The sequence below is a fragment of the Anastrepha ludens genome, chromosome 4 (assembly GCF_028408465.1).
Source record: "Anastrepha ludens isolate Willacy chromosome 4, idAnaLude1.1, whole genome shotgun sequence".
In the NCBI taxonomy this organism is placed as follows: Eukaryota; Metazoa; Arthropoda; class Insecta; order Diptera; family Tephritidae; genus Anastrepha; species Anastrepha ludens.
The window spans coordinates 118,966,122-118,993,531 of record NC_071500.1 but is presented as its reverse complement, the minus strand read 5'-3'; the positions used below and the strand labels follow the sequence as shown (position 1 = coordinate 118,993,531).

The 27,410-nt window shown below is 35.5% G+C and overlaps 1 pseudogene; it reads right to left on the bottom strand.

The window, feature by feature from the left end:
• Positions 1-3,010: 3,010 nt before the first annotated feature.
• Positions 3,011-9,518, bottom strand: LOC128861982 (jerky protein homolog-like; annotated as a pseudogene).
• Positions 9,519-27,410: the final 17,892 nt, after the last annotated feature.

Below are 27,410 nucleotides of genomic sequence, written 5' to 3'. Positions count from 1 at the left end.
CATCTCTCATGATTACTTTGCAAAATGTCAGTGAGCCAAATTTGTAAGTAATATTTTTTTGTAACAGTAAAGTAACAGTGCTGATCTAAACCTCGTGGCACATTATGAAATGCAGATAAGAAAGAAGAGACCAAACATTTGATCGGAGCTTGACCAACCAATTGAAGACATTTGGTACGATATCTCGGTACAACTTTTACTTTACAAAAAGGAAAGTAGATACTACAAAATTTAATACAAAACATTTGAACAAGAAAATAGTTTTCTATTGTCTCGCATTTCGTTTTAAATACAGGTTTTATAAGTACATGAAGGCAAATGAGGTATAATTTTGACTTCTAATAACAAACGAAAAAATGTATCCTCCACTGAAATATATTTCTATGTTGGTAATATCGGGTGTTTTTAAAAGTTTAAGAACTTTAAATGATAATACAAAACATAAATTTATCCGAATGAATTTTTTTATTATAATCTGTTTTATGTCATTTATTTTTTGATTTTGGTATCCAAGATCCTCACATAAAATTTTCCACGTAGTCGAAGGACAAAGGCCAACAAGTTGAGAAATACGACGAATCGGCATTTCAGTATCTTCTTCAATACTTCGCTCCATAAGCTTCCCGAACAGATTTATTTTTTTCAAAGTAAATTTCCCCAATCTGGAAGAGTTTTTCTGGAGTTAAATGGCTCATGATGACTTGCTAAACCTTACTGAACAGAACCCAGCTGTTAAACCATAGTTATTGATATCGACAGTTGTCATACAGGTAAAAAAAAAAACACTTTATACTTGTATGAAACGGCGTCTACCACACATTTTGTTAAATGATTGTTGGTTTATAAATAAGTCCAATTCTTCTTCTTCTCCTTCTTGATTGGCGCGATTACCGGTTACGCGATTTTGGCTAACCGGCGCCAGTTGGACACACCGAGTGAAGTCAAGTCCTTCTCCACGTTTCCACGGCAGTCGGTTCTACGTTACCGAAACGACCCGGATTTATATCCGGCCAAGGACTGTCACTCCAGCAGCATTCCCCGTATATAAGTATGGGGACTGTTTATCCTGCTACAACAACAACAACAACAAGTCCTTCTCCACCTGATCTTTCTAACGCAAAGGAGGCCTTCCTCTGATCCCACCAGCTGGTACCGCATTGAATACTTTCAGAGCCAGAGCGTTTGTATCCGTTCGGACGACATGACCCAGCGAACGGAGCCGCCGAATCTGCGGCTATGTCTATGTCGTCGTAAAGCTCATACAGCTCATTGTTCCATCGTCTACGATACTCCTCGTCGCCAACGTGCAAAGGTCCAAAAATCTTCAGCAGAATCTTTCTTTCAAACACTCTAAGGGACGGATGTTGTCATCGTCCATGCTTCTGCTATAATAGTCCAAATAATAACATATTTGTAAGGTGTCCTCTTTTATTTGTCCGATACTGTCTGTAGGCGAGACAAAAAGAAACATTTCATGTCCGAAATACTCGTACTCATTTAACATTTTCCTACAAACGCAATTGTATACACGGTTAAAAGCGATTCAGAAATTTTATTTCATCATATATGAAGAATCATTTCAAGTTTTCAACCCACATATTTCACAGAAACTCGTAAAAATGTGGAAACATGAAACCAAATACCATAAAATTGTAAGAAAAAATATTTTCCCTTACGATCCTCATTTCTCTATATGCATTAGGTTGGGTCACTTTCCATACAAAAAACACTTAGTAAATTTTTTTCCACGTAAACTTATTATATTTTAAGACATCCGCAAAAATATTTCGGTAAAACATTAAAAGCTGCTTGAAAATCGAGTTTTTTATAAATAAAATTAGTTTTTAAAATATTTTTTCCAATCACTTTAGATGATAAATAGTTTAAGCTTAAATTCTCTGCATAAAAATGTATAAAATTTGTATCAAAGCCAAAATAGTGATATTTGCGAAAGAAACTGAAACGGGTTAATAAAAGAGTGAGAAAATAACTTTCCAAAGATGCCTGGAAGCAGCGGTCTACCCAGGACTGTCATGCTAATAAATAAGAAGAATGATGCCCTCGGAGCCCAAAACCGTTAAGGTTTAGTTTAGTTATTCAAGTTTCCTGTAAATATATCTTCCAAAAAAAACTTCAAAATAAATTATGTTAAGTCCCTTGATAAAATGTTTAAACATTTTTATACAGACCTTCTAAGCTTAATCTCCTCTTTAAAGGGTTATTTAAAAACAAAATGTGTTTAAAACCTAATATTACTTGTAAAAAATTCGATTTTTGGAGGTATTTTCAAATCCGCTCAGCTCACGTAAGACTTAATATTTTCCGAAATATTTTGGCAGAAGTTTTAAATAATAATAAACTTTGCGATTTGAGTGGAAAAAAAACTTGTTTGGTGAGGCACTCTAATGTGCATGCCATAAGTTCAGAAGTTTCTACCTTCATACATATATGTACATATGTAGGTATGTATATGTACATATGAAGTCAACAATGAATGCATCTACGAGGAATAAATAAAACATTATCTATTATATGTAGAATAATAAAATGACTTAAAAGTCAGTGGCGCTTAAAAACAAGCAATTTTTGTTAAAAAATATTGCATCAACTACATTTCAAGCTTCAACTCACATGTAATTTTGGCATTTTAGTATTACGAGCATTCGATTAATACAATTTTTTACATCATACACAATTTCTACAAGAGGCGAATCCACTTCCACACACAATAATTTCCTCAATTAGTTAATTACTCAAAAAACGCACTCAACTTAATTAAATGGTTATAATAAAATTTTGTTTTTAATTAATTTCAGTTTAACTGCTTTCTTTGCTAATTGCGTTTTATCAATTCAGTTTTTGTAGTTAACTGCAATTCCGTTCAACGTCGTCGCGTCACGTCACGTCACTAGAAGGTACTACACGATAAGCGAACGCATCAACGACCACCACCAGCCAACGCGACCATTGAAAGCGAACGTTTTATTATAAATAAACACAAAAATTGCACTCATTCACCGCCACCGACATCGACATCAGCAGCAACGGTAGCAGCAACATCATAAACTACACTGCCACATGGGACAAGCCCCAAACTTGTGTAAGGCGAACGTCGAAATTTTGCAAGTGAATGAAGAAAGTAAATATCAAAGCAGCGGTGGCACGCAACAAACAGGCGCAGGCCGGCGGAAAAGCAGGCGGGCAGACAACTGAACGAGCGCGGCAGCTTATACCGCTCCGAGAAGCACCGAGTTGTAGAAAGCGCGCAGGCAACACGCATTGGGGGCACACTGCTAGAGCAAATTAAATATGTGAATGTATGTGTATATATATGTATGTGCTTACATACACATATATGCGTTTATTTGGTTTGTCTATCATATTGACTCCTTGACTTTGCCGCTGTGAGCGGTAAGCTGTAAGCGTTGCGCTGTCAGCGGTAGCGATAGCAGCGATACTGAGACAGCCACAGCCACGGTTCCAAGCAGTTCCGTGCACCGTTTGCTTATTTATAATCATTTTGTGGAACGTATGTGAGGTTACACTGAGAGCACAATGTGTTCAGTGTATTTGTTTTCATCTGCACTATAAGAAAACGGTGATGGTGTACATGATAACGTATGCCTCTATAAACAAATAAACAGGGTCTTTGCAGATCGTGCTTCTTTTTTAACAATAGACGTCTTCGATTCGCCACTTCTCTGCTCGCTATCTCTGGGCTCTGCTCAACAGAATTATCGAATAAGATTCGCTGCTAGCGAGTAGAGTTATACCTAATTAAACTGGTAAACTGAGAACCACGAAGCGATGCAAACAGGGAGTTGAGTCTCCTACTCAACTATTCTTCTTGGAGGAATCATTGTGGAAAGATTTCAGATCTTCCGAATGCTAACCGTCTCGAGAAATGGGATATGTACCCTGAAAAAGCCAGATGATAGCTATACCAAAAACCCAGAGGAAATCAGTTATCTTCTACTGGACACTCATTTCCCTAGTAGAACTTATCACTTCTATTGACAAGGAGAGCCTAAAGCTGGCTAATAAGCTATTCTACTCAAATCGGATACAATGCGTACCCAATAACCATAAAAATCGTCTCGGCTTGATGGGAAACTCCCTTGCCTTCTGCAACAAGGAATCTAATACATTGTCCCTACTTTGTCCAGACTATGTAAAACAAGCCTATTCCTACGATACATACCTACGAATTGGGCTGAGGTAGGGAAAACCCCGAACAATTACCTAAGACAAACAGACCGATTAGCCTTAGCTCCTCAAAATCATGGAAAAAATCTTGGATCAGCACATAAGGGAGAGCAACTCAGTTAGTTTCCCACTGCATCAACTTCAATTTGCCTACGAACAAGGTAAATCTACTACGGCTGCAACATACAGTCTTGCAGCTATTATTGAAAAAGCTATTGAATCAAACCAAATTGCATTTGCGCTTTTATTGACATAACAGAAGCTTTCGATAATACAACCTATGGGGCAATCAACAATGCCCTATCTCAAAATGGCGTACCTAAACCCATCATAAGATGGATTATTTCGATGCTGGAATCCAGAACGATCAGTAGGAAGAGTAAAGTCTATCAAGGCCACAAGCGGTTGCCCGCAAGGGGGAGTACTCTTCTGTGGACACTAGTAATAGACGAACTTCTCCATTAACTAAACAATCTAGGATTCCACACTCAATGTTATGCTGATGACCTGGTAGTATACATAGTAGGCTGGCATGAGGAGCCCATTTCTACCCGCATGCAACAAGCCTTCAATGTAATAAGCAAATGGTGCACCGACAAAAGGCTCTCTATTAGCCCATCTTAAACTGCGCTAGTGCCGTTTACTAGGAAAAGGAACATATACATTAAATGTCCTATCCTAAATGAATTGACTCTTCAACTCTCCACAGACGGGAACCACCTTGATATCAACCTTGATAAAACGCTCACTTGGAACTTTTATCTTGAGAAAGTTACTGGACGCAGCCCCAGAATGATTTACAGGACACTCACTACAGTGGTTAAACCTATAGTCACCTACGCTTCCATAGCAATGAAAGACGGTAAATGATCTCAACAAATTATACTGCCTCATTTGCGTCGGTATACCAGGAGCGATGCTTCCCATTTTAATTGAAGAAGAAGCATGTTTGAGCGCTTTAAGATTAAAAGGCATCTCCGATCTAAAACATGGAGATATGAAAGGAGATCTAAAGATCTTAGAAGACTTCCGACATACTCCTATTCTTGATAGCGTGAATACAGTACCTCCCAAACCCATTATCTTCAGGAACTTCCAAGTTCTCATTAATGAACGTACGGCCTGGAAAAATAATTCTATCACCTTAAAACCCGGATCCAAGATATGGTACACTGATGGTTCGAAATTAGAAGATGGTAGTACAAGGGCGGGAACCAATGGGCCTAATTTCAAAAAACCGATTCCAATGGGCCCCTACCCAACAGTCTTCCAGGCTGAAATACATGCCATCGAGATATGTGAAAGGGAATGTCTCCGTAGAAAAATAAGAGGAATTCACATTTACAATCTTTGAGATAGTCAGGCGGCTTTGAAAGCCCTTTTGTCAATTATAATCGCCTCAAAAATAGTACATGATTGCCTGAATCTTCTTAACATGCTAGGGAACTTCAACACATTATATTAAGTTGGGTTGCTGGGTTGCACGAAAGAAACGAGGAAAATTAATTAGCGGACCATCTAATTAGTCTTGAACCTTTCTGTGGGCTTACAAAGAGCCACGTCAACAAACTTCTCTGTAAGTGGGAGGAGAAGAAGTTCGTTGAACACTGGCGAAATTCTATCGGTCAGCGACAAGCGAAACAATTCCTCACGCCGGACAGAATTTCTGATAAGCTACTTTCAGTCAGCAGAGCAGACTTAAGACTTCTAACTGGTTAATTTACAGGCCAAAAAGATCAAAATTGCGAATAGGAATAAGCCATTATGCATTCTTTGTTTTTGTTTCTTTAAAAAAAGGCACACAATTTTCCTCTTCAATTACATTATCAGCAATACTTGACTCGCTATTTGCGTCACTGTAGGGAGGCATTTTGCTAATCTGAAACCAGTTATTCAAAAATATGATTATATGAAAAATAATTGTGCTTATATATGGACCAATAACACAAAACATTACTGAGTTCAGTTACATTTTACTTTAGTCCTTTTTGACAGCTATAAACCACTCAATCACTTCCGAAAATATGAAAACGATAGTACAAATATCGAAATACGGGACCCAAAATGGGATTGTGGCGCATTCGATATCGAATTAAGGTATCGAGCAAACGAGTGTCGACTATCGAATTACAGAAAGTCACCCCAGGTATTTTGGACATTGTCGTAAATTAAAAAAAATGTATTTATTGTAGGCTTGAGTAATAATTTAATTCAATCTTTAAAACTTTGAAATGTTTAAAAATGTGGTCGGTTCTATTGAACATTTTTTTTAAATTTAATTTTTTTTAATTAAGTTCAAATATATATTACTTTTCAAACCAAAATTTGGGAAATATTTTTTTATATTTTACAAAATATATTTTATAGTGGGATTCTCATAACTTTTCCGTACAGCGAAATATCAGGGCAAAATACTGTTCTAGCGAGGCGCTGCCAAATCGATCGAAGGGTTTTAGTAAGGGTGAGGGTGAATGTTGCATAATAGATTTTAACAATTTAGGTATACCTGTACTACAATTATAGCTCTTTCTTGCAATTTTTTAGAAATATATGATTATTTGAACTACTGATTTACAACAGGTAGAATTTTTTAAAATTCTTTTCACATAATCAAAACACCATTTGTAAAGTTAAAAACAGCAACGTAGCATACTTTCATATACATAAATACGTACATAGACAATGAATATTCATTTTTCTTTGCTTTATTCGTACATACCCAATCGTAGAGTGAAAAAAGATCCATCGCTGTTAAAATTTTCAGTTACAAGTACACTTGTCAGTATCTCGCTCTTTTACTCGGCAAATTTATGAAACAGCATCCACAAAGCACATTATTACAGCCCGGTGGAAGGATGCACATGTGCGGCAACAATCAAAAGCAGTGCTCGTACATCTTGGTTGTTTTTGTGATATTCAAAATATATCGCCTTATGCACATATACATTTATATGCATGTAGTTGTGAGTATATAAATATATTGTGGAATCAGTCACTAGTGTGCCAATTGCACGCCTCTCAACGAACAGCTACGCAGTGGGTGAACACAAAGGCTAATGCTATCGCCGCTAGGAATTGTTGTATTGTATAATTGTATGTATTGTCGCGTAGTTCTACGTTGCAGGTGAATGGGAGAGAATGAGCGAACGTTTTCGCTTTTAAGTTTAAGCATTTTGGCATTTACAGAAGTTATTCAAGTGCGCGAGTGCCCAACATTCGCTGAGTTCATGTGGAAACCTCCCTACTCACATATGTTTTACTATTAAATGTCTATATGTGTTTAAATTACTTAAGTATATACCCTGCAGTAAATGGGACTAAATTTGTACTAGTCTAATTTGGAGGCATACCATTCCTTGATTATGTGGCGATGTTTTAGATTGTGGATATTACCACATTTTGCACCCATTTTGGCCTAGTTTGAAATTGGCCAAAGTGGCCCGCGAGAAGTATCAAATTCCGAAACATTGTGAGTAAAGCGATCTGTAAAGGTACCTGGCAAAACTAATCACGCTATCGGAAGATTTATAACTTTTGGAAATGGCGACATATGTACGACTATTATATTTGACACTTGTGAACTAGGCAGCTGCAGTATACAAGCAGACAAGAATTGAATGCGTAAAGATCAAAATAGAGATTTCCATCACTCAAAATAGTTTTTTTATTGATTTAGTAAAAAGAAGTTAATCAAACACAAAACGCCACCTTGTATAAACGAAAAAGCCTCTCTCAAAAACTAATCAAACGATTTTATTAAGCTTAGGATATATTGAAGAGGTAAACAAATTTTTTTTACTAAATGCCCATCTACTCTGAAGTTTTTAGGAGTTTCGAAGTACTAAAATATTTTTTTCTGTTTTTCAAACCAACTTATTAACATTGTGTGAAATTACCAAACGATGCGCCAACAGCTGGCTTGAAAGATTTTATGAATATATATGTACATATATACAGCGCACTCTCGATAACGTGAACTAATTCAAACCAAGGCAGTTCACATTAACAAAAGTGTTCACGTTTTGGAATGCCCAAAAAGACTAACTAAATATATTTTTTACATTTAAATTCACATTTTATTCTTGTTTTCGTTACATACAAATTGAAAATTAAGTCATACGATGGTTTTATTTAAAAAAATCACTAATCTTTTTTTGTATCTACTGTTTTTCTAAAACTTGAAGCACAGCTTTTTCCCTTAACCGTCTTAGCACACTCATATCATTTTGATCGACGTCTTCATGACCAGCCCATATTAACGCCTTGTTGAAAATTTTAACTGCTTCAGTCGGCTTAATTTTCTCCAGTACTCTGATACGCTGTCATCATCGGATTCGTCCTCTTGTTGATGATGGTCATCTGCATTGGCCTCCTCGATATATTCGTTCCATTCATGAATGGCTGGTAACGTGAATTCAATCTGAAATTTTTAATAAAAAAAAGTTCTTTCAATAACCCACATACATATCTTTGAGCATATCTGCGAACACGAACCAACCTCAGGATTTACACTACTAAGGAGATTGACGGTGTAGCTCATCAAGGTGCGAAGTTCAGCTTCCCATTTTTCTTTTAAAACCGCCAACGGAATATTATCTTCGGGATCATCATTATTTACCGCAAAATTTAAAACACTGTTCTAGCACTTAGCTAATGTTGCTTCACCAACACGAAACCAAGCTGCATCCAAAAGATTTATAACAGTTTTTAAGTTAACTTTTTTCAACGACTCGAGCAAATCAGACTTTGCCGCTGCTATTGAAGCTAGAAGGCTGTTTCTGTAATGCAACTTAGTGATTTTTATTGCATTCTGATCCATCGGTTGAATGAGGGGAGTAACGTTTCGTGGCATAAACATTGCCGATATTTGCCCATTCTCCGTTGTCAGTGCAGCTTCATTTGGAAAGGAGCGTTGTCGATTAGGAGGAGAGCTTTAATTGGTAAGGCTTTCTCCTTTAAAAACGATGGAACCTTAAAACACCACCAGTTAACATTAAAAAACGGACAAACCTTAAAAGGAGTATTCACCTGTGGAACAAATGACTCATGAAACCATTGCTTGAAAATAGCCGACGTCATCCAGGCGGATTTGGAGCTCTTATAGTATAGTCGGTGGGACACTGAAAGTTTTTAAAGCAGCGTGGATTTTTGGCCTTTCCAATTACTAAAAGCTTAAGCTTGTGGGATTCAGTCGCGTTTGAACAGTATAAAAACGTGATTCGCTGCTCCTCAGACTTTGCCCCTGGGGCTCTCTTCTCCAAATAACGCGTACGTTTTCTTTGGCAAAAGTCCCCAGAATAACCCCGACTCATCAGTATTATATAACTGATCGTTGCACAACTCCAATTTGGCCATTTTAGCTTTAAGTTTTTCTTTAAACGAATCCACTAGCTGAGGTTGCGAAGAAAGTTTTTCGTCTGATATTTTAAGAAGACGAATACCGTATCTCTTCTTGAATCCTTGGAGCCACCCATTACTGGCGAAGAAGTTTACTTCATTTTCTTTAAATTTTGCATGCAGTGTTTTTGCCTTTTCTTTCAACATTAGAGCACTTACTGGCCAGTTTTTATCTCGCATTCGGATCAACCAACGGTAAAGAGCTCTCTCCATTTTGGGCAACTCTGAAGAACGCAGTGTTTTTCTATTTCCAGGTCTGCAATACGTGTTGTTTACGCATTTTAAAATCACTTGCTTTTTCGCTTTAATGTTACAAATTGTTGATTTAGCAACATTATATTTCTTTACTAAAATCGTCACAGATGAGCCTTTTTTTTAGAAGCCGAGAATTTTAGCCTTTTTTTTTCATGTCAAGCACACGGGTTTTTTAGAACTCATTTTCACCAGAAAACATAAGACGAAACACTCTTTGCAAAGCCAAAACCGCGACTGAAATATTTTACTCCTTACATGCAATTACGAATAAAATACCTATTTTATAATTATGGGATTCCCAAATTTTAGAATTACTTGAGATCAATGTAAACTACATTCAAATAATTGTAACGTTTATTGTTCATGTTATAGAGCTTTTTGGGTTTGTTCACGTTTTAGAGTAAACAATGCAGAAAAATGTATGTTCACGTTTTGGGGTGTTCACGCTTTAGAGCGTTCACGTTATCTAGCGTGCGCTGTATATACATATAATAGGCGCTTACACCCTTTTTGGGTGTTTGGCCGAGCTCCTATTCCTATTTGTGGCGTGCGTCTTGATGTTTTTCCACAAATGGAGGGGTCTACAGTTTCAAGCCAACCGCTATTAGAAAAATGTTTATCTTAATTTTAGTGTTTCTCCGAGATTCGAACCTACGTTCTCTCTGTGAATTCCGAATGGTAGTCACGCACCATCCTATTCGGCTACGGCGGCCGCCAATGAATAATACCAATAAAATTATATGGAATACAACTTCATACAAATGACTTCCACGGCTAGCCCACTCCCTCATCCAATTTTACAGCACATTTCCAATTACCCTTCTCTGGATTGTCTTCGAAACAACAATTTTATATATTGCACTCCGCAATAAAGGTCTAATGCTGTCAAATCGTGGCTGTGTGGGGGCGAATTGATATTACTAAAGTCGAACTACGCTGGGGGCTCGCCCAAATTCAATTCCTAAATAACTATGCTGTCAAAAAATTGGATATCATGTCTCTGTTGTACTCTCTTAGTAACCAATTTACAAAATTTATGAATGCTGTTTTACTGTACTGCCTCCTACGAGGGTTTATATCAGGTCAGTCCATAAATTCGTGCGTATTTTACCCATAATTTCACTTGTATACGATTTTTGCATACAAAAAACTATTCGCGGAATATAACGGAACTATTTACATTTTCTTTGATATATTGTGCATTCAACAAGTGATTTTAATCGCGGATAGAAGCACGTGTTGTTAAAAAAAAATGGAATTTTCGAACGCGTATAAGAGGCATATTTTGTATTTTTTTATAAAAGTGGTAAAAATGCAACAACTGCTGCTGCAAAAATAAACACTGTTCACGGAGAGGATACTGTGAGTATAATTACAGCACAAAAGTGGTTTTCAAAATTCCGAAGTGGTAACTGCAACGTGGAAATGCCCCGCGCGCTGGTCGTTCTGAAGTCTTTAACTCCGACGCCTTGCTCGAACTCGTGGAAGCTGAGCCAAATTTGACAGTCGATATGATAGCTCAGAGGTTAAATTCATCGCATGGAACAGTTCACAGGCACCTGGTTCAGTTGAGAAAGGTTTCAAAGCTGGGAAAATGGGTTCCTCATAGACTTTCCGTCGCCACCCTACAGCAGAGAGTGAATGTGTGTTCTGAGCAATGTTTTTTTAACCATATAGTTGTTGGTAATGAAAAATGGGTCCTTTACAATAATCATTTTCGCAAACGCCAATGGTTAGATAAAGATGAAACACCAGAACCGACCCCTAGAGATGGCTTTCACCCCAAGAAGATTCTCTTGTCTATTTGGTGGGATATGGCCGGTAATGTTTATTATGAACTTCTTGAACCAAACCAGACGATAACTGCTGATTATTATTCCCATCAGCTATCTAATGCCGCATCCACCATACTCTCCGGATATTGCACCTTGTGATTATCACCTTTTCCGTGGACTTCAATCCCATATGAGTAACAAGAACTACTCCTGAAAAGCAGCTATAAAAAGGGATATCGAAGCGAATTTGGGCTTCAAGGACAAACAATTTTTTGAGCAGGGAATTAAAAATTTGCCTTAACGTTGGAAATACATTGTAAATAATGAAGTATAATATATTATTGATTAATAAATACTTTAAACATCATTTTTATTAATTTTAAAACAACTTTGAAAAAACGCACGAACTTATGGACTGATCTGATACTTAAGTTTTGAGAGAGACAAATAAAGATAAATATTTTTAATAGAAAATGGATTTTATGTTTCAATAACTTCTTTCAACCAATTTTCCAGGAAATCTACATCGTTCATACAATACTGAATAATGCGAGTGAAGCTAATACACAACCAAGCTTCAATTTCACGGTATGTACCAAAATGATCCTGCAAAAATCCACGCACTAAAATTTTCACGATTTAATTGTATATTCCTTTACCACAATTACATTTTCAGAAGTATTATGAAACCTTCAGGGCATGATTGTAAAAATGTAACATTTTACCATGACAATGACAGATTTCACATATTTTTATTTATTTATTATTATTATTAATTATTATCATCTCAAAACTTAAGTATCCATCTACGAATGACGTGTCAAATTAGCTATTGTGACGCCTGAGTTTGTCCATATTGAAACAATAGGATAACTCCTGGAATCTTCAGGCTGGTACAAAATGAATGAAAGGTGAGATACAGTATAAAATGAAGGGACCGGATAGCACATGAATGACACATGGCTTATTTTTGTGGCTTTTGTTTATCGCAAGGAAAGTAGAGAACCGAGAAATGCAGGAGTGTTACCTGAGCTTCTAAGAGAGCTCTTTTACGCGTTCAAACACCTTTTGACAAACTTATTGAGCCTTGTGGCTCGGGTGTTCTTCGAAAGAGCCACTCTTATCGGGAGGCGTTTATGCAGTGAAGTATGTAATTTAGTTTAATACTTGTAATAATAATATATTAATAAAAAAAAATTGGTTTTTTTCATTTCAGATTTTTTTTAAATGCGCGACAGTGTGGGCAGATTTCAAAAGGCGTTTCGGGGGAGCGGCTGTACAGCTGCCATTTTGAAATGAAAATAAATTTAAAAAATTTTTTTGTACACTCAAAACCTGTGTTTATGTAACCCTAAACTTTTTTTACTAATTAAATTAATACAAGTATGAAAACAAAATCCATGAAAATTTGATTTTTACAGTAGAATCCCCCCTTAAGAGGAAAAGACTTGCCTAGAGCAGAAAGGCATACAACTTTTTCGAATTATACTCAATTAGGAATCGGAAATTGAGGAAAATTTAAAAATATGATATAATTAAGCCGTAGCAAAAGATGTATTGACCAAAAGCGACGGTTATGAGTTTTCAAGCTCCTTATGGGCCAAACGAGGGTGGAAAATTATGAATGTTTTCACACGTCCTGTGCAAAGCTTTCAGAAATGCTGTCCACTTAAACGCTTCTTAAGTAGACTGATAGAGACAATGGAAGTTCAAGGCAGATAATGCCGCTTTTCCCCACTACTCGCATAGCAATAATAATAGTTTATAGCCAAAGAAACCCAAAAACAAACGATCCAATTCCCATGTAACATCTGCCGCTCAATTCGAAAATCCATATAATTTTGTAATTTTTGAGCTATCACCAAATAAAGATTTTGGTTTAAAGAAAAAAAGTAGATCATGAATGTTTCTAATATCTAGGGATTTCGTTATCCGAGCAAATTAAAGGCACTTAATTACTTTTTCCACTTTTAGTTAATATTTCAATATAATATAATATAACATTTTCAATACATTTACAAAGTTCAAAAAAATTTGTTTTTGTTAGCAAAAATATGAATATTTTCGATTTATGTTGTAAAAAATATATGTAGTATATCAGAAACCGACTTTTACAGAATTTTTGTTTTTACTAACTTCTTATAACTTACATATCTAGAAAAAGAGATGTTACATATCTAGAATTGAGATGTAAATGAAAATCCTGAAGTAAATATAAAAATTATTCGGGTGGGAATAAAACCACGATTGACCCTAATATTGACTTTACTTAAGTGAATTTTGCTTAACAAGTGGCCAACTCAAAGCCCATTTTTTAATCCTTAGTTGTTTTCCCAATAACAAATTCCTTAGGGTAGTAAATTTTAAATGTAACACTCCATATTAGATAGTTAAGTAGGTGGAAGTGGCACTCAGTTTTTAAACCAACTCACTTAAACCGTTGCCGATCTGTTGTGATACCACAGTAACAGTTTATACCTATGCTACTTCTCGTTAAACCATTTTGTTTTATATTTTTTTACATCCCTAAGGTCCATTCAAGAACAATGAGATTAGGTATCTAACTAAGATAAGGCCGTGCCATACAGAACAGTAACAAAAAAGATGTCTGACAGGCTCTTCCTCCGCCTCATTCTTGCAGCTTCTGCAGTAGTCAAAATGAGGTACGTTCAATCTTGGAGCATGTCGACCTAGGAGATAGTGGCCCCAGAGTAAAGCAACTAACATAGAGACGCTTTTCCTCGGTCGAATAAGTAGCGTCTGGGTGCGCCTGGCGTCCCATTTTCGCCAAATTCTTTTTGTAGCGTTACATGTCAGACAATCAAACCCATCTCGTATTGAATTAAGCAACATTGCTGCTTTCCCCTCGCAAAATGTAGGTAGAGAGGGGTATATCTGCAATATCCATACCAGGAGGGAGGCGAGTGGTAGTGCTCCCTCTCGTTAATTTGTCTGCCTTACAATTCCCTGATATGTCACTATGCTCTGGCGCCCACATCAAATAAATGAGAGTATTGATTGCGAGCAATAATGGAATAAGTGGCATCCCCACCAAGAGATTTAATCGCTGCTTGGCTAACAGCATAAATAGAGGCTTCTCTAAAGTTAGTGGCATTTTTGCTTAACCAGATAGATACCTCATCAATGGTTAGAACTTCAGCCTGAAATACTGATTAGGAAGACGAGCCGAAACGCTCACTTTTGGTTTTTTAATTTATCGTCAAGGTATGAGCCATCGGTAAATAATCGTAAGCAGCTTTTCCAAGGAATATTGTCAACCCTAGAATTCTAGTACAAATAACCTATTAATACATTAATTTTGCACTCAAGCAGTAGTCAAAAGGACTGGTTGGACCTGGACCGAGTTGCAGCGGTGTTATCTGCATTCTGCTTACTAACCTCCAGACTTGATTGGTAAGAAGAAAAGGGGGTGGTTCTAAGAGTGGAATTTCATATTTCCTAGAAAACACTACATCTAGGTTCTGAGGGCTCACACCTAAATCTCTACATACTTTTCATAAAATCTTATTTTTTTTTTAAGTGAACTAGGATAACAACACTACGGGTAAGCCCTTTGAACAGCTCGTGCAATAAGTGATACTTAAAGAATTGCGCTATTTGGATTCCACCAGGCAGCTTTAAATTTTAATAGAGAGCAGTGCTGATTTAATTAAGTATTAAATTAAAAAAATGTTTTGTAAAAGAAATAGTTTTAACCAATAATAACTTTTAAAACTGCAGAAAATGGCAAAAAGACTTCGAATTCAGGTGAGATAGCTGATATGTTTCATTCCCTGATACCAACGCACCGGCTCTGAAAATATTCGATGTACTATAGTACCTGCTGCTGGTAGCAGAGGAAGAGCTCCTTTGTGTTGGAAAGATCAAGTGGAGGAGGACTTGGCTTCCCTTGGTGGGTCCAACACGCGTCGGTTAGCACGAGAATGAAACGACTGGCACGCTTTGTTAAACTCGGCCAAAATCACTTAAGCGGATGTCGCGCCAACCAAACAGACGAAGGTTTGCATTGAGGCAGTTACAGGCAACTTTCATCTTAAGACTCGTATACGAGGTTGTATACATAGATATATGCATAAGTATGTAACCAATATTATTTGAGGAGTTTAGTAAATATAGTCACCTATGTATGAAAGAGGCATGAAATCTGCTGACTTCCGTGTTTGCGATCCATCTCAGTATTCAAGTGAGTTGTTTTACTCTTAAATGAAGCTGTCATTTACAAGCGAACAATGTTTATTGAAATTTATGGGTGTCATACAAACAGGAAATACTTGGTTATAAAGGGTGGCGCAAAATTAATCGGGTGGCGCAAAATTAACCATTCAACTTTTTACTAAAAAAAACAAATTATTTTGAATGACGGAAATCTTTATTTTGACCCTTACGTGCTCCATTGCTTGTCTGTTTGTAGGCTGCAGCTGTCTAGCTCACAAGTGTCAAATATGATTGCCGTAGGACGTTATTTGCAAATATTATAAATCTTTCCATAATTGATAAATTTTGCGCCACCTGTTATTTTGCTTCATATAAATATGATACACGATTCATTTCGAAGATTTTGCTGCATTGGCGTAGTCTTGATAAATTATACAGTGCCACTTATTTTTCTTAGCTTTCCTGGTTTTAATAAAATGTTAACTACGTTCGAGCTTTTTAAAATTTATTTACCTTTATATAATATTAGACATTGCGATTTCGTACGCCTTTATTTTCAAACAGTAATATTGTATACCTACATATTAAGTCAGCTAGCAGGTGCAAAGAAGAAAATAAAAGACAAGAGTTTCTGCAAATAAACTGTAAATTCCTTTTCACCTCGACTGCATTTAAAAAATAAAGTACCTGAAGGACAATTTGTGTAGATTAGTTTACATATATTTTTATACGAACTTATATACAAATACTAAGCCTGCATTAAAAATTGAGAACGGTATCTTAAATAACTAGTTTCGTCCCACATATTCCGTAACTATATCGGAACTAGTGAACGATGCACAGTGCGCAAGTTCGTGCCCAGTTTAGTGTTAACAAAGCCAGCGCATATGCATCTGACGTGACTTTGAAAACTATAAGATCAAAGCACAAAAGAATTTTGGCCTCTTCCGCGTCTTTAACAATATTCGCCTCGATGACTACAGCTTCGACTAATGAACGATTCTTCGTTATAAATTTAACTTGGTGTTAAAAGGAACAGAGAAAAATAGATTAACGAGTTAATTTGCATTCTGTAAATCCTGTGTTCAAAGTACTATGATATATATTTTTTTATTTTTTTTTTACAGTACCCACCTCGTCACTAAATTAGAGACCTGTGTGGAAGTGTCAGATTTCAGACAAATAAAATTGCTACTCCCATACCGGACACTAACTTATTCTAATGTAAAAAGTTCCTGTTTCAAATTTTGCTGAATGGCTGATGTTGCTACGAAATTCACCAGAGTTTCATAGAATAAAAATAATTTTAAAAAATATGTATTTGCGGTCACATGACCATGTAAATGATCAGCGCTTTCGTGAGCTGTCGCGTAACAACGTCAACACAAGTCTTTGTAGCTTGGTTGCCCGAGCTTCACCTCCAATTTGTGGTGTGCGTGTTGATGTTGTTACACAAATGGTGCGACCTACAATTTTGCGCCGCCTCTACACGGCAGATGGTTTTTTTTTTATGAGGAACTTTTTCATGGCAAAGTACACTTGGCGAGTGCCGACGACTATTAGAAGCAACTTTTCCTATTATTTGATGTTCATATTCATGCACGGAGATTCGAACCTACGCACTTCCGAATGATATTTACGCACCAACCCGTTCGGCTACGGCGGCCACTGTGGTAAATATTGTTCCATAATATAGTGGAATTTCGGAAAACAGTAGCTATCATCTTTTCAGCCGATTATGACTCCTTGAGCTTCTTAGGCAGTTTTGCACGTTTTTGTTCTAATTTTTGTAACTTTGTGGACCCAGAATGGTAGCGGTGAACCCAAGTTTTGTCTACAGTAGTAAATTCATACCTTTTCCCGGTGAGCAGTGCGATGCGACGTTTCTGAATTAATGAGCGCACCCATCTTGAGCTGACCTTAGTCATACCAAGATAATCATGGCGGATGTGCAAACTGGTCGTTGGCGATTCGCGACTTAATTCTTTTTCAAATGTGGATCTTCCAGAAAAAGTTTACCTAATTTTTAGATAATATCTCAGAACGTCGCATCAATCAATCGGCCTGCACGCTGATCTCCTTCCATTGACAATCTTGTTTGCTTGAGCGCACTAAGCTATCTCTTACGGTTGTACTTGGCAACTTCCTTGCTTACTAAGGGACTTCATCAATATACAAAACTCAGTTTTCTCCATAGTTGATGTTAGCTTTCAGATTGACTGTGGTAATTCTACTGTTTACCTAGAATGAAGTGCGGCTAGTATAGGCCCTAAATGCGCTAGTTTCGTACTAGTTCAAAGGGATTCAAATTTATTATGGTGTATATTTAGGTAACGGTATACTGCACGACTCTTTTGCAACGTTTACGATTTAATTGTGCAGTTCGATTTGCTATCATACCCAACCCCGGTCTGGCCAAATCTCACCTGCTGCCGAGCAAATCACCTGCTAAAATACGTCTGCTCAATCGAGGATAAGACGAAAGTAGCGGGCTACTGCAAAACTGCAATACCTTGGCTACAGCGCCAAAAATAGTATTTAGGTAGTAAGTGAACGCCGTGGAGAACAGAAACATACAGGGGATGAATGGTTGGGGCTGAACTCCATTTAAACAGCTAAGGCAGACATAGCTTCTTTGCTTAGAGACCACTTTGCCGTTTTACCTTTTTACTGATACATCCTTTTTGGAGAAACTTAAAATTTACTCACATGTATTTTATTTCTTTGTCAATACTAATCCTTTACCGAGCGCACACAAGAGAGAGCGGGGGAGCGGGAGAGCCAGGGGGAAGAAGTTTGCCAACCAGCACGTATCGAAATGGCAGCGCGACACAATTTGGCTTAAAGAAAATCGGAGCACACAAATAACTACCAAAGCAGCATACACATACACAAGCACGAGAGTGGTTACGTGAATTGGCAGCAAGGAATTGTATAACGATATGGATGCATGTTCGATTTTAAAAGTGCTGCTGCTAGTCGTTCAATGATCCTTATAACAGACGGCAAAATTTGGAAGTTTGCAAAGCTGTGTATGTAGGTGCACACTTCTATATATGTGTGGGCATGCGCTTATGTGAATGTGGTAGTAGAATTGGTTATGGTGCTGGTTATTCAGGTTGTTCGTTTGATTGTTACAGTGGGAGTTCGTTTTATTTAGATATTCACACGTATTGGCATTCGATTACTGTAATGCCAAACTGTACTCGTACACCATCAAGAATCAGGGTAATGGTAATGCTTTTGAATAGCACGACAATCTGATTTAGTTTCGTTGTAAGCTTTTAAAGGTGTTTAGAGGCCAAACCAATAAGGATTTTACGACACATGAATGCTCGCAAATACATACTTAGTGCATGCACACATACATATATAAAAGTATGGTTGTGTATGTGTGAAGCAATTGTCCTCAGAGATTATGTTGGCTTACATATGGTTACCAAACATCTATTAGCCTCAAATAGCATTCACAGAGGTTAAACGAAATTGATACAATGCGTTTACGGTTAAGTTAGGGAGCTGACAACATTGCAAAAAGGTTAGATCTAAATCGACTCTTTGAATTCTTCATTACCTACACATATTTAAGTAGAATTCAAGGTTTTAAACGTTGTGCAATCTCTTTGCTAAATGCCACTTTTCCTTGCTGGTCTACTCGTAATGATATGGGCACACCAGAACACTACGCGTTTTCGCTAAGCAAACTCTCTATGTCTGCAATGCAATTTTCCATATGCTTTTATCCCCTGCCAGAATAACTACATTTTATGTATATGTAAGTGTTGGATAATAATATTATTAAAGGGTCTTATGTTCTCCGGTAAGCTACCCACACATCCCCCATAGGTGTAAATGCATGCTGCCAACCAACAACCAATCCATGCACACACACGATTCCCTACTTCCTCAACCAGAACTGTCTCGAATTCATCTATGTGTGTGTGTGTCTAACGAATTTGTTGGTTTAAAACTAGGTTGGGATTGTGGCATGTAGAAGTCACTACTTTGAAAGTTATTAGACATTCAAATCTGCATAAATGCTGTGTATGTGTGTGGGTATGTGTCTCTGTGTGCTAATTGTTCCCTGCAGCAGCATGTTCTCGATAATTATGAAAGGTAGCAGACCAAAATTAGTATTTAGTACTACAAGTAACAAGTTTGGCTGTAAGATAATCGTTTATTTTTGGCAGAAGTCAAGCAATCCTGCAAAAAAAAAAATTGTTGTTGAAAAATAGTAGTTCAAACGCTTCTCACTGGCACCCGAAGGCTTTCAAGGTGTAGAAGAGCATAAGCAAAGGCGAGTAAAAGGAAATAAAGGGTGATCAAATTAGAAATATTGGATTTTAAATTGAAATAAAACAACGGAAATCTTTATAATTTTTGTGTAGATCCATTCATACCACTTATTTTTTAAAGATAATCCCTTTCAAATATTGGCCGCCACTCCCACGTAATTCAGCCATCCGCAAACACCAATATTGAATGACTCGCAGGAGGGCACAAAGCATTTAGACTTTACATACCCCACAAATAAAAGTCCATTGGTCCCAGACGAGAGATAAATTGCTCACCGAAACGGAGACGCAGTAACTCAATTGTTTCACGAGCTGTGTGGCAAGTAGCACCATCTTGTTGGAACCAAATGCCGTGGAGATCACGGGCTTCAATTTCGGCAACAAAAAGTCATTTACCAGTATCATTCAATGTTGCATTAGCGCCAGCCTCGTCTTTAAAGAAATATGGGCCAATGATTCCTCCAGCCTATAGCCCGCATCAAACGGCTGTTTTCAATAGATGTAATAGCTGTTCTTGGATGGCTTCGGGTTGCTTTTCAGCCCAAACTCGACAATCTTGCCAATTTACGTAGCCATTAAGCCAAAAATGGGCCTCCTCGCTGAACACCATAAATCGGCCTGAGCGCGCGATGAACACTTTTCACAGAGCGTCGTTTTTCATAATACAATTGGGCGATTTGTAAACGTTTTTGAAGCATAAATCTAGGAATACTGAAACAAAGTACTTTACCTTTAAACAAATAATTCTGGCCATCAGTGCTGTTAGAATTCTAAACCAGCATAAAAAACGGCATTTTGAGATGAAAAAGTTTATTTGCAATCACACGAAGAAATGTCTGTGTTTCATTTCAGAAATTTCGGCGGCACGACCGTGTTCCCACAGATTTCTTTTAGTGTTGTTAGTTTATAGCCGACAACAAAATTGAGAAGAATGAAACACAAAACGAGTTGTCCGTCTTCCCTTCTTCCACAAACTACGATTTGCTTCACCAAAAGTTACTCCTGGATGCCAATAAAATGATAAGGAATTCACATTCAAAATATGTATTAAGTTCGAATTTAAAAAAGAATATTCGAACCCACGGAAAATACATATTTTTTTTATATGAGGGGTATGGGAACAGAGTATGGTGGAGCGATAGTAGTTTCAAATTGATAAAAAATATTCTACAAAATATGCAGATGCAAGTATTTCTCAGCGAAATACACAATTTTTAATACTTTTGAAACTGGTTTCCTGTGCTTTTGTCGCAACTGAAATGCGTTGACTGGCATTTTCCGTTAACAGAAAACCGGCATCTCGCAGCAGCATACATAAATGTTAAAGAAAGTAAATTCTATTATCGCAAGCTTGCACTCTGCGAAGGCAGTTCAAATCGAGATTTTTGCACTAGCAGTCTTAGCGAAAAAGTCACGTATTTCATTTCGCAATTTTCCTAAACGAATTTGCCACTGAAGTGAAATAGTGAAATCTGCGTCACGACCAGGAGTTTTCTCTCAATGAGTCCTAATCAAAGTAAGCTTTTCATTTCAAATAAGCACTTGCAACTTATATTTCGTCTCAACCACGTTTCTACATTTAACCAATTTCCACTAAATTCAAAAATTTAGCGCAATTATTGAAAATTATCGCAGCAGCGCTTTAAAATATCGAAATATGACCGTCTGCTGTTTGGTTCACGAAATAGAATTCAAAATACTTTAGGGTGTCCTAAGAGTTGCATACCACATTGGCGACTGAAATTTTTGCGAAAAACTATGCACTATCACTGCTCCCTTAGCAAAATGAAAAATAAAAATCAATGAAAGAGTGGCAAATATGCGGCATGGCAGCAGCAAATATTGGAGTATGTTGCAAGTTTTGAATACGTATACTTGCTATTTTTGGTGGCAGATTCTAGTGCCAGTTGTGTCCTCTGGGAAAATGTTTCAGCAAACAAAGTGTGACAAATAAAAAATATTCTAGAATAGTTTGGCATTGCCCGAGTGCGAACGTTTCCCAACGAAGCGAATGTGTAAATTTCCCTCAATTTGTGACGCAAGTTACGTGCAATGTTAAAATTTAAAATGCGCCACAAAAATGTGTATTTGGGGCAATTCGCACTGGAATAACAATTCAGCCACAGCTCAAAGGGGTTATTACATATCTTTTAGTAATAATATTTTTATACAAAAGTAGTTTCTAATCAGGACCGTATTTGGCTTTATTAATTTTTAATTGAATATATTTTATACTATTTTACTTAAAGTATTTTATATTAATTTAGTTGTAATTTCGTTTTGGTTAATTAAATTTTAAATTAAATTTCATGGAATTTTATTTTTGTATCTTTTTAATTTTTTTACGTAAATTTGTTATTAATTTTTGTTTTATGTTTTAGCTTTATTTTTTTATGTTTTTATTATTTTTTTTTATTAATTTTTTTAATGTATTTTACTTTATCTTGCTTCACCTCATTATATTTTATTTTTTTTAGATCTTTCTTTACACTTTTATTTTATTTAATTTTTTCAATTATAAATTTTTAAGCTTTATTTATTATTTTACCTTTATTTAATTTCTTTCTATTTTGATTTATTTGACGTAATTTTTTTATTTCGTTTTTTTTTAATTTCTTCACTTTATTTTCTTCTTTCTTTCTACATTTGATTTTCTTCTTTTTTCTCCTTTATTTAATATTATTTTACTTTATTTGGTTTCATTTTATTTTAATTTTGCCTTATTTTCATTATTATTTCATTACTATTTATACCAATATTATTTTTTAATATTTTGTTTTATATTACTTAATTTTTTTTTACTTCATTACATTCTATTTTTTTAGTTTTAGTTTACTTTAATTTATTTCATTATATTTTTTTATGCCATTATAATTTTTATACTATTGTTAAATCTTAATTTATTTTGCTTTATTTCATTTTGTTGTTTTTTTAGTTACACTCTATTTTTGTATTTTTTTTTATTAATCTTTTACTTTTATTTTTAATTTTTAATTCTTTTTTATTTAATTTAACTTTTTTTTTATATCATTACACCTTATTTAATTAATCCTTTTATATTTATTTTTGTTCATTTAAAGTTTAAGATTTATTTTGTATCCTTTTTCAAATAAATTTTGTTTTACTTTATTTTATTTCATTTGAGCTTAATCCATCTCGACGATTGCCGGAGATTACACATCCCGGATAAAATTTTCAAGGGATTGCGCTCTGGTGGAGCGTATTCCAAGTTCTACGCCCATGCGATATTTAAAAATCTGCGAACTATTGCACATGGGTCCAGTTGGTCGACTTCTGCATGTCTTATTTTATTTTATTTTACTTTATTTTAATTTAGTATAATTTTTTATTTTTTTATACTATTATTAAATTTTTATTAATAAATAAATAATTGGCGTGTACACTTCTGTTAGGTGTTTGGCCGAGCTCCTCCTCCTATTTGTGGTGTGCGTCTTGATGTTGTTCCACAAATGGAGGGACCTACAGTTTCAAGCCGACTCCGAACGGCAGATATTTTTATGAGGAGCTTTTTCATGGCAGAAATACACTCGGAGGTTTGCCATTGCCTGCCGAGGGGCGACCGCTATTAGAAAAATGTTTTTATTAATTTTGCCTTCACCGAGATTCGAACCAACGACCTCTCTGTGAATTCCGAATGGTAATCACGCACCAACCCATTCGGTTACGGCGGCCGCCTTTTTTTTTTATTAACGACATATAATTTGTTTTATTTCATTACACTTTATATAAATATTTTTTATCAATTCTTATTATTATTTTTTTATTTATTTTATAGTTTTAGTTTTGTTTTTTATTTTGTAAGTAAGTCTTTGTAAGTCTTTTTAATTTAATTTTCATTTATTTTGATTAATTTTTTTTGTGTATTATTTATTTTTTTAATTCATTACAGATTGTTTTCGTATCCTTTTTTATAAATTTAGTTTACGGTTCTTGTTTCTTTTTTTATTTCGTATTCCATTTTTTATTTAATTTAATTTTGTTTTATTTTATTTTACTGTAATATTATTATTATATTATTTTACTTTAATTTATTTCGTTATAATTTTTTATGCCATTATTATTTATTGTACCGTTATTGAATTAAAATTTATTTTGTTTTATTTCATTTTTTTCATTAATTCTCTTAATTTGGTATTTTACTTTTTTATTAACTTTTTTAATTTATTTATTTATTTTATTTTTGTAGTTTTAGTTTTAATTTAATTTCATTTTATTTTGGTTTGTTTCAGTTTGTTTTTGTTTCACTCATTATATTTAATTTTTTAATTTTATCCGTTTTATTTTATCCCTCTATTTTCCCCTGGTTTGAATTGTTTTTTTTTTTGTTTTTAGTTGCTTTTAGAAAGATTATAGCAAAACGGTCTGAGCGGCGTGAAAGAAGGCTAAACATTTTTAGCAGCAAGAGTGATTATGGTTTTGTGATCTCCACTCCCATACCTTACTCAAACGAAAACAACAAGGGATGTGTGCTCAGCCCTTGAACTCTTGAACGAAAACAGCTTTTAAGTTGCACATGAACACACGAAAGTGAAATAAATAGAGCTAATTGCTTTCCTCTTAAAGTGGGTAAAATTACTTTTGCAATGTACTATTAATAATAATAAAGTACTCAAAACATATGTAAATTGTATACATTGACGTTGGCCAAATCTGGTCTAGAGGCAGGAGATTTAAAACAACTTAAAAAAAAAATACCAGTCTAACGGTTAGACGCGATAGAAGTGAAACCTTCCGTAAAACAAACTGAGAGAGAATGAGACGAAAGCAGCATTAGGAGCGAGATAAGTATAGGTTCATTATAGTATTGCTATAAAGTTCATATTTTATTTTCTTCATTTTATTATTATTCATCCTCAATGTTTTCAATTTCAACAAATGATACGAGTGGCTAATGATAGCTAAAATATGATACAAATGCTTTGGTTTCGATGTTGTCAACATATCTTTGAAATACCGCGTCAATTGTTGTTTTTGATCGTGTTGTCGATTCAGTGCGATTGTTACACATTTTTAAATTGAATGTTGTATTGAGAACGTCAATTAAAGGAACCGCTGTGTCCAATGCATTTTCTATTCTATTTATTGATTGATTCGGGGAAATATAAATTGCCACAATTAAAACTATTTTTCCATTGCTCAATCTGGTCTCGCATGCACATATTTCTCCCACTTTAGAGAGCTGAACATACAGTGATTCTAGTTGCTGTGCCTTCAGATCTATCTGTGGTACGAGCACCGTCATTTTGATTGTGGTATATTGCAACACAGATCTATCTGTGGAGTTACAATACGAGCACCGTCATTTTGATTGTGGTATATTGCAACACCACCTGTAATTGCGGTAAATATTTAAAAATGAAAATATTTCCGAATATAAAAATACGGACGCAATACAGCACACGCGGTTGCTATTATGAGCGTCGTAACGCGTATATTACACAGACGTACTAACATACACACAAACAGTCGTAGGACGCTTGGTCTAAGCAAGTATTAGGTAGTGGAGTATAGGTATACATAATGCCTTCTCGCCTTCACATACAAACATACATACGTATGACACTTGAACTAAACACCAAAGCAAGTAATAGGCAGTGTAGTATACATACTACAATACTCACTATACTGGCGTGGCTCAGCAGTACGCAGCCACACACATATAGGTATATCAACATATAACGCTTCGTAGTGTCGCTTTTTCGTTTCATCGAGTCTCAAATCACTCCCAACGATTCTAAAGAAGTTTTCACTTCAAAATTTGGCGGGTATCTGAACACTTTTCTCGTGATGACGGCCTCCTTTTTACTTCCGATGGTGCTTTATATCATTCAGTAAAGAGAGCAGGTTAGAGCTCAAACCGGTCAAGACATCCTCTGTCTGTCGTTGGGATGATCGAAGTTCACTCTTTGCATAAAATATTAAATTACAGAAAAACGTTTTTCTAAACCGGTTCCGAATCGCCTGCGAAAGCAATGGCAAACCTCTGAAAGATTTTCTGCCAGGAAAAAAGGTTCTCATTAATACCATCCAGCGTTTGGAAGGGATTCCTACATCAAGGAGCAAACTACAAATAAAAGAAGAAGCTCTGCTAAATACCTGAAAAGGGATGTACGAGCCAATGATACTTACACATATTTTTATGCATATACATATATACACCTACACACACATTTAGACTTTAGTTTCCTCACATTCAGATTTCTAACAAAATTTCTGAGAAAAGACCCACGCACTCTAATCACATATTTAATTGAGAATATGAGAAAAAATTAAAACTAAATAATCAAGAGATTCCAAGCTGCTAGTCGCAAATATTATATTTTCAAAACTATACATTTCTTGATGTTCACAACTAAGTTACAAAGGAAGTCTATGAAATAATGTTATATGAATTTACAATAAAAAAACGATATACTTGTAACACTATACGCTGTATACACTTTTTGATGATTAAAAACAATAACTCCGGAGCAAAAAAACAAATTTATAAACCGAATGATGGATTGAAAAAAGCAAAAATTTAATAGAAGCGAGTAATAGGTAAAGAGAAAAATTCAATCGACGCAAGCCGCCCACAAAAAAGAAAAATGGAACAAATGTCTGTACAAAATTATATGAGATAGATAAACCAAAGATTGAATATATACATTTACATACATATATGTGGATAAGGTTTAGAGCAAGCGTAGCATACTTAGTGTTAAATGAGGATGGACTTTCGGTGCGGTGCGAAGGCAAAAGGTTAAACTCAAAATATTACCGAGCGTATATTACAATAATAAATTATGCATGAAAGTAATCAATCACTGTCAGTTGCGCGGCAAAGAAAGTGACAACAACAATATAGCTTTATATACTCGTAAATACATTTGCTTCAATGTACGTACATTAAGGTGGAGCGATAGTATATGCAATTTTTTTTTTATATATATGTTTTTTTCTTTTTTTATTGCATAACAGCTAAATGCTTTCTTTATAAGAAGTAATAAAACTCACAAAATATTATCTTCTTAAAATAACGTTTTGAGGTGCTAATCAAATTTTGAATAAATAAACGAAATTTTGCATGGATATTAATAGAGTTCGTGCATATATGGAAGATATCAAGTTTTATGTTATATATATACAATATGAAAGATTGATAGTTGCCCCACCTTGAATTTGTGGTGTGCGCCTTGGCGTACAATTTTATGCCTCCAGTCGGAGGTTTGCTATTGCCTGTCGAGAGGGGTTATCGTTATTAGAAAGAACTTTTTATTGCTCGATGTTTCAAACCCAGACTATA